Genomic DNA, 8,264 nt, shown 5'->3' on the forward strand with positions numbered 1-8,264 from the left:
GCCCAATTTCCCTACCATATTAAAGGAAAACATCAAATCAAAGGCAAAAAGCAAACAAACTAATGGAAATAAAATGAGCAAAATAGATGACAAACCTAAATGGATAAATAAATAATCAACTTTAAAGAACTGTTCTTAAATTGCAAGCAATTTCAATTTTACAATCTAAATTTCTTGAACTATTATAATAGATGCTTTTCACCCATCCACATAAGACGTTTTTTAAAGCTAGATCATACACAATGTTCGCAATGATGAACATTGTGAAATAGTCTCATGCATTCTTAAAAGTGAATAGGTACAATCTCTTTGGAGTTCACTTTGCTAAAATATGGAGCATTTTGAATGCACACAACCAATAACTCTTATACATCTTAAAGTTTGTTTCATGGATAAACTCATTTCCTTTTTAATAATTGACCTGATAAGTCTCCTTAAGTCACAGCTTATTTGACCTTAGAATACTTACTCTGAACTTCCATTCAGAAGTTTTGACACCATGAATGGCACACGTGGGTCACCTATAAATATGTGAATGCATAGCATCCCATCAGACAGATAAAGACAGAGTTCTTCTCCTCCATGGTATTCCTTCTTCCAGATGTTCTCAATTTGATACAAGAGTATAAAATAAATAACGCGTAAGAAGGATAGGTCCTTCCAAAAGGAAGAAACGCAAAACTCACCTCTGACGTGTTGGAGTTAGTCCCTTTACCTCATCTGGACGCTAGATGGCAGCATCCCCTCGTTTCCCCCGGCGGGAGGCGGCCCGGAGTAGCTCTGCACGGACTGAAATTGAAGAGCTTTGGCAGCTGGAAGGATCTGCCCAGAGCAGGCATTTGTCCCAGGCTGTGAGCAGGGAGAAGAATTCTCTCCACTTAAATTCCCAGAGAACAGATCTGACCCAGCTCTGACCTATTTACTCCATATGTATTAACGGAGATAACAGCATTTGGGGTTTTTGTTGTTTTTGTGGGGTTTTCATGGACGGGGTGGGGTTGGGGGCGGCTGTGATTTCTTCGGTTTTGTGGTTTACACGGACAGATGAGCTAGAAAAATGCAAGCTATTTCCTAAGTGTTTCCAAAACCTAGTCACAGCTAGGTACTGCTTTGGCCTAACAGAGCTTCACAAACACACATGGGCGCAAACATTGGTGTAAGGGGATGTCCGGAAGGAGGCGCGTCAGAATGCATCCCAGACAGAAGTGTCAGGCTGGTCTCCCGCCACCCCCTGCACGCAGGTGCCAGGAGCAGCACTGGGCCAGGCAGGGCACGTGCCCAGCTCCTGTGCCTGTCCACCTGCATCCTTAGCTCTAAAACTATGTAGAGGAGGAAAAGAAAGCAATGATGAGGGGGGAAAAGGACAAGAAAGCCAAAACTTAGCTGGTGGAAAGAGGTCAATGAATCCTCAGAGACAATTTGGACTAGAGATTCGAGAACCCCAGTGTTATCTGGAAGAAATGAGGTTTACTGTAAGCATAAAACCTACGGTGCCAAAATGAAACTAGCCAGGGGAGTGCTCACTGACCTTACCCCCCACACACACTCCCACGTGCATGCACGCACACACACATACACTCACACTCTCATTCACATATTCACTCACCCTCTGTCACACACACACTCCAAACAAAGGCATGAGGATGGAGAGCTGGAGAAAATCGCTGTGCAAATGCTGAGGGGTGACAGGCAGATTGACAGACAGCGTGTAAGCAAGCCTGCAGTCCCTTCTTGCCAGCAAATCTGCTAGTGTAGCTTCTCTTCTCATGGAAGGATCAGAGGAATCAATGGGAACAGAAGCCTCCACCCGGCCTCTTATGCCCCCATGCAGCTGGCTGAGGACTGATGTGTCACTACTCTCAAGGAACTGGACCCAGTGTCGTTCTGAGGAGGTAACTGCTGAGACACTGCTAGGAATCAACAAAGCACCTGGGTGCGAGGAGGGGACAGGTGAACAGAAAACCTGCTCAGCTGTTTATATGCAGGGCTGAGAAAATGAATCATCTATGAGGAAAAGGACATGTTTAACACTCTCAAGAATTTGCATTTAAACTACAATTTAAGAATCAACCCGGATAAGAAATCACCCCAGCAGCTCTTTCTACATAACCAGTGAAAAGATCTGAAGACCCTTGGTGATGACAGCAACTTCCAAGCCAGCCGCTCACTGTTAAAATGAGGTGGATATTCAAAACATTTGCTCCCTGGAGAGAAGTTTTGACAGGATTAGAGAAGTAGAAATTTAGCAGCCAATTCCAGACACGGTGGGAAGGCGCTGTCTGAACTCTCTTCACCTGTGAGACATGTGCCTCCTTTCACTCACTGTCCTGAGTCTAAATGAGGATCGCTCTGCAGGTGTTAAAATCCACAAAGTAAACAGTGATGCTTTAGGGTGGTGAGTTGTAGGAGTTCTTGAGATCACACAGAGTGACAGGACAGGGGAGCTCTGGGCAGACAGCGTAGCCCTTGGAGGAACTGAGCAAAAGAGCTTCTAGTAAAACTCCACTTATCAAATGGAAGGTCTACGTTGGTTCTATGAGGATTCTCCACACTTCTTTCCAGAGAAGTTGTATTAGTTTGCAATCCCACCAACAATGCAAAAGTGTTTCCTTTTCTCCACACTCTTGCAAGCATTTGCAGCTTTGAGACTTTGTGACGTGATATCTCAAGATGGTTTTAATTTACATTTATCTGATGATTAGGGATGATAGGCATTTTTTCATATGCTTTTTGGCCATTCATCTGTCTTCTTCAAAGAAGGTTATGTTCATATCTCTTGCCCAGTGATAAGTGGGATTATTTGCTCTTTTTTTTAATTGATTGATTTGAGTTCTCTGTAGATTCTAGTTATCAATCCTTTATCAATTTGTAACATGCAAATATCTTTTCCCATTTTGAAGGTTGTCTGTTGCTTTGTGTCCTTAGCAGTGCAAAAACTTGTTAGCTTAATGAAGTCTCATTTATTCATTTTTGTTGCTGATGAGATTGCCAATGGAGTCTTCTTCATAAAATTTTTCCCCAGGCTGATATCCTCATGAGTTTTTCCTATACTTTCTTCTAGGATTTGTATCATTTTGTGTCTTAAATTTAAATCTTTTACCTGTTATCAGTCAGTTTTCATAAGTGGTAAGAGATGAGGGTCCAATTTCGGTCTTTTACATGTGGTTATCGAGCTCTCCCAACACCATTTGTTGGATAACTATTCCTTTCCCCAGTGTATGCTTTTGTTTGGTTTATTGAAGATCAGATGATGATATGAGGCTGGTTTCATCTCTAGGTTCTCTATTCTGTTCCACAGATCTATGTTTCTATTTTTGTACCAATAACATGCTGTTTTGCACTGTGGACTTGCAGTATAACCTGAAGTTTGGTAAACTGACCTGTTTTCATTGCTAAGAATCACGTTGGCTGTATGGAGTTTTTTCTCATTCCATACAAAATGAAGAACTACTTTCTTCAAGTTCATCAAAGTATGATGTTGGTATTTTAATAGGGATTGCATTAAATCTGTAGATTGCTTTGGGATCCCACAATCTCATTACTAGGTATCTACCCAGAAGAAAAAAAAAGTCATTTTACTATAAGAACATTTGCACTAGAATGTTTATTGCAGCTCAATCTACAATCACCAGCCTGTAGAATCAACCCAAATGCTGATCTACACAGGAATGGATTCATAAACTATAGTCTATGCAAACCGTGGAGTACTTTTCAGTCATAAAGAAAAATGAAGATTTTACATCTTTTCTGCTTACCTGGGTGGAGTTGGAGAACTTTATCCTTAGTAAAGTATCACAAGAATGGAAAAGCAAGTATCCAACGTACTCAATAATAATATGAAACCAGTAGACAAACGAATACATGTCCACACAAGAGAAAAACACAATTAAACTCAAGTGGAGGGCAGGAGGAGGGAAGGGAGACAAGGGAGGAGGGTGACTGGGGTGCTCTCACCTAACAGGCACGATGTACAGGTATGTGGCACCTCCTGGGCAAGGGGCATAACTACAACTTGGACTCTAATAAGCACATGCAAATAATGTAACCTAATTGTCTGGACTCTCATATTAATCTGAAATTTACCCCCCAAAATTACTGCAGTTATGTGAGGGGAAATGGATGGTGAGATTGTGAGAATTTAGATTTAACTATAACCTGTATGGGAGTAATTAATTAAGCTCAATATTGCAGAACCATATTTTAAAGAAAAAAAGATGGACATATGGTCTGCCAAAAAAATTCTTCTGATTTGTGAGCTTATATGTGAAAGTCTTTAAATAAGTCTTAAAATGAAGCCATTGGAAGGAAGACAATAAAGTGTGTGTTAGTGAGCAGTTCCATCTGTGTGCAGCAGGGGCTGGACCCTGCCAGCACTCAGGGAGACAGCGTGACACACCTCGGCGCCAGCTCCCCTAGGCCCAGCACGCTGGCTTTACAGTCCTCAGCTCTTGTTAGCCACTGTTGATGGCTGCTTCTGGTGCTGTCAACTTCCCTATGCTTCAGATATGAAACAGAACGGAGAAAGATCTTAGTGGGGAAGCTCGGGTGGGTGGAGCACAGTGCCTTTGGAAGGTTCAGGGAGGGCCACCCCTGACCATCAGCTGTGCAGCTCCATGAGAGAGCAAGCTGTGTGGTCTTTATGGAGTGCCATGATCACTCCAGTCTATGAATGTGTGATATGAACCAAGGGATGAGCAGAGGCAGCCCAGACCGCCCAGTTCACTGTGATACTACAGTCCATCACTTTGTCTGCATTTCGAGCTGGCCCCAGTCCCAGGAAAAGAGTCACCTGCCTGGCTTCTGTGGTCTCCTTCTGAGCAGAGCTGCTATTTTTCTAACCACCGGTTGAATTCATCTCCATAATTCCTACTCCATTTTTTAAAAAAATATCTGCTTTGTCAGCAGATACACGTATCTTTAGTCACAGGTCTGACCCTAGGTCACTAGTTTGCCCCACACCAAGATGAAAAATGGGAGAGTGCTCTTTCACCAGCCAGCCCAGAGGGGCTGCCATCAGTGCTCATCAGCCAAGGGCTTTGACCTTGGATGCTGGCAAGAGCTGGGGGCGTGCCAGCAAGGCTCAGCAAGAGTACGGCTCTCTTTCTTTCTTCTTATTTCTCCTGTTCTCTGCTGTTTGGGAGTTACCAAGAATTCAAGCCAGCTTGAAGTAGCGTAGATCATACCAGTGCACAGAAGAATGAAAGAACTGTATTATGTTAGTCATTTAGTTTGTGGGTTACAGATACTTCCACATTCCTGATTTCATCTGAATTCAGATCTGCCCCTACTCTTGTATCCCTGTCAAGTCTGGCAGTATTAAAATGCAAATTTACAAACAGCATGTGTAATCTTACGAGGACTTGCCACATGGCGCCATCTGAGCCCATCTCTAAACTGCCTTTGAAAAATCTAAGACAATTTTATTTCAATTGTTTGCCTTCTTAGGGTATGATAATACATAATTTCTAAAGGGTTTCACTATGTCATCCGCTTGAGATTAAAATTATCCATCTTATTTTTTGCTTCACATAAAGCTTTCTGCTTTATATGCTGACCCACTTTGCTATATTTATTTCATTGTATTTGTTGTCTCATCATTTGCCCCGAATCTAGACCCAATTATACCAGTTTCTTATACATCACCCATAAGAAGAAAGCTACCCTGTTTCAGCTTCTCAAGTGATTGATACTTTCATTGAAAATTAGAAAGCTTCCAACAGAGTGTCTGAGTGATGCTGCTGCCTTAAGAAAGAAATAGGGCTGTGTGTGCCCATTGAGTTTATTGAGACATAACCTTATCGGAAGCTGAGGTGCATCCATGCAAGCAGTCCCTGGCTGCTGGATGAAATATGCTCCTGAGAATGCCTTTAGATAAGTCAGTCAAAAATGCATTTAATACACCTAACCTACCGAATGCTGTGGTTTAGCCTCGTCTCCTTTGATGTGCTCAGAACATTTACATTACCCTATAGCTGGGCAAGATCAGGAGCAGCGCAGTGCACCGTAGCAGAGGAGTGTCGGTTGTTTACCCTGAGATTGTGTCAAGCATGGAGAGTATCGTACCACAAGTCACCAACCCGGGATAAGATCAAACTTCAAAATTCTATGTAGATGCATTTCTAAATTCTATGTAAATGCATTTCTACCAAATGCATATCACTTTTGCAGCATCCTAGAGTTGAAAAATCTTAAGTTGAACCACTGTAAGTTAGAGACTATCTAAAGATGCTCATTGGGTGAGACAGGACAATGAAGAGGTAAATGGAAATAAAAGTAATATTTTATGAATACTGTCCATGTTTATTTTTTTGGAGCTATTTTCAAATGTTTAGAAAGTCTCAGGTATGCATTAAGCACTTTGCTGAGCGCTGAGGAAACAAAGATGAGAGGTCACAGCTTTTGCCATCAAAACATCAGAGAAGATGTTTCAGCCAAGGGAGAAGAGAGAGAAGGCAGTGAAAGAAGACAGAGAAGGCAGAGCCAAGGCGCAGAGGGGAGAAGACAGTGAAACGAAGTTGGCCCAACACTGACGTCGTGCTGAGTTGTGGACAGGTGGGCAGGAGCAGTCCCAGCAAGGCTGGGCCGATGGTCAGGAGAGAGGGAAGGGCAACCTGTGGGCCCTGAACAATGCTCTGAGCCCTGCAGGGGATGTGGAAGGTGACCTGCTATTGCCGTGAGGAGGCTCAGTCTGGCCACTCCTGGAGAGCACCACCAGAGGCAAGATGCTTGGGGTAAGGTCCATGGCAATGGGCCAGAGGGCAAGTGGAGAGAGGCAGGAGGTAGATGTGGGAACTACTCCTGAGGCAAACTGGGCAAGGCCTGAGAGGCAATCAGATTTGCAGATTCAAAAAAAGTGGAATACAGGTTAACACTCAGGTTTCTGACTTAGGCAAGAGTTGTATGGTGAAGCTCTTTGTAGAATTGGGGATAGAGTAGAGGGAGCCAGACTGAGGAGATGATGTGTTTAACTGCCAACACTTTGAACGTCCTTTGCCTTGGCTGCTGGGGAATAAATCCTCAAGCTGGGGCTCAGGGGCAATGTCTAGGCCAGAGGTGTCCAAACTTTTGGCTTCTCTGAGCCACTTTGGAAGAAGGATGGTCTTGGGCCCCATATTAAATACACAAACAGCAGTGAAAACTGATGAGCAAAAAAACTAGGTCCACACATAGTTTTCATGATATCTGCCACACAGATAAGCACAAACACCCTCACATAACAATCTTAATTACGCGGTGGCCCATTCAGACAGTCTTTGAAAATCCTTGAGCAGGTCCCAAGTCTGCCATCACTAGTACAGAAAATGTGCATATATAATTAACAAAACATCTTTTTTTAATTGTAAAAGTCAAAGAAAAGTGGGCAACATATAACTAGTGGGATACTTGACATTGCATTTGAGAAACTAATGCATCAAGATCTGGTTCAATGGAAGTAGTTCAGTTCTCAGTGAGTTCTCAAGGGGGTCATCAAATATTTTTGTTTCTAGTTTTATACTTAATGTGCTTCATTTTCTTTTTTGACCAGCTACAGTTCTTGCTTACAAGTGACACACGGACACACATCCTTCTCCTTATTTCTAGTCTCAGTTCATTACTTTTTTCTTTTTCTGTTGCTTTTGTTTTGTTTCAGATTAACATGAGGATACAAAGCATTAGGTTACAAGTTTGCATTTGTTAGGTAAGGTCCCTGTTGTAGTCGTGCCCCTCACCCAGGAGGCGTGCCATATACCCTTACATTGTGCCCATCAGGTGAGAAGACGCCAACCTTCCTCTCCCTTCCCTCTTCCTCCTTCCCCCTCCCACCCCCCAACCTGAATTAAATTGAGTTTTTCTCTTACACATGTGTGTTTTAGTTCATCTACTGGCTTCATGTTAATATTGAGTACACTGGATACTTGCTTTTCCATTCTTCTGATACTTTAAAGAGAATGTTCTCCAACTCTATCTCAGCTAATACAAAAGATGTAAAGTCTCCTACTTTTTATGGCTGACTAGTGTTCTATAGTATACATATACCACAGTTTATTAATCCATTCATGGGTTGCTGGGCACTTGGGTTGATTGCACATCTTGGTGATTGTAAACTGAGCTGCAATAAACAACTTAATGCAAATGCCCTTATGATAAAATGATTTTTTTTCTTCTGAGTAGATGTCTAGTAATGGGATTGAACGATCAAATAAAAGGTCTATTTTGAGTTCTTTAAGAATTCACCATGCTCCTTCCAAAGAGGCTGCATTAGTTTGCAGTCCCACCATCAATGT

Source organism: Otolemur garnettii, unplaced genomic scaffold (genome assembly GCF_000181295.1).
Source record: "Otolemur garnettii isolate 467f Iridium unplaced genomic scaffold, OtoGar3 scaffold00079, whole genome shotgun sequence".
NCBI lineage: Eukaryota > Metazoa > Chordata > Mammalia > Primates > Galagidae > Otolemur > Otolemur garnettii.